Raw genomic sequence first — 1,372 nt, 5'->3', positions numbered from 1 at the left:
ATCTTAGTAAACTAAAATTACATTTAACTGGTTGGCCAATTACACTAGGCCCCCTCTCCCATGGTGAAATGCTGTTAGTGATGCTGATGTTTGTTTTATTCTTTAAACAATAGCAATATACTCACTGAGACCCAAAACAGGCTCTATATTAATCCTTTGGGGATTTTCTCTCAGGGAAATTGTAAGTAATACATTCTTTATTTGGTTGTAATACATCTAAGATAGGAAATGAAATTGCAATTTAAGTAACTCCCTAAGTATTACTGAAGAGAGGAAACTGACTGTATTTTGTCAGCTTTCAGTCTACTTTTCATATTGGACTCACTATAGGTGTAAATCACCATCAAACACAGCTGTTGTGAAACAAAAGACTGTGTGTAAGATTTGGAACAATGTCAGAGACAGGTGGTGATTTTAACTGGTATCAACCAACAGATCTCACTCTAAGTCCCTGACTTACACTAACATTTGTATTTTTCTCTCTACAGAGGACACTCACATTAATCTCCCAGAGGTTATTCTGGATTTTGAGTCTTTGAAGTGACTGAACAGATTATCTGTTTTTATTCTGAGGGAAAACACAGAAAGTCCCCACAAAGGACATCACTAAAGCACACATTTATGTAGGGCTGCAACTAATGATTACTTAATCAAACAATTAATCTATTGATTATTCTGACAATTAATTGATGAATTGGATATTTAAAATGGTACATTCTCATTTAACCAATAAGTAGTAAATCTGAAGCTAAAACTATGCCACTTGAGGAGTTTTGGCTCAAACATATTTACAGACAAAGCTGTTTTTATCTTAAATGCAAAACTTAATTACTGCTTTGAGTCAGGGGTTTTTCCGCAAATTGTCTTCTTTTGAGTCTGTGTACTCCAATTAGCAATTAAAAAACTACTAAACTAGTTGAGGATTATTTCAATAATCGATTGATCATGATTATGATTAATCATTTCAGCCCTACATTTATGTAACCCTCTTTAACACGTCTGAAAGATGAGGCCTAAAAAAATCCTGCCGATGTTTGTGTATGATCGTATGAAGCAGAGTAAAAGCTATTAATTGCAACAGTCTGAGTGTTTGTTACAGCAGTGTGCAATTTAATCTTGACAGACTGACACAGCGCCAGACTGCTGTGACTGGAGGTATCAACGAAGCATCAAATCACACAGAACCTGATTGGTCGCCAGCAGCATGACATGTCTACCTAATCCTGATGATGAACTCAATCCAGCTAGCAATGACTCAAATAACATTAATGTAAGATGTGCAACTGGAGTTCAGCAGAATACAGGAAGACGATTTCAATGAGCCAAGATAATAATGTGTGAACATTTCCAACACAGGATTTCATGAAGTTAA

Source organism: Poecilia latipinna, unplaced genomic scaffold (assembly GCF_001443285.1).
Source record: "Poecilia latipinna isolate Pla-1442-1.1 unplaced genomic scaffold, P_latipinna-1.0 Scaffold2983, whole genome shotgun sequence".
NCBI lineage: Eukaryota > Metazoa > Chordata > Actinopteri > Cyprinodontiformes > Poeciliidae > Poecilia > Poecilia latipinna.
The sequence above is the reverse complement of the archived record's forward strand: the minus strand, read 5'-3'. Positions refer to the sequence as shown.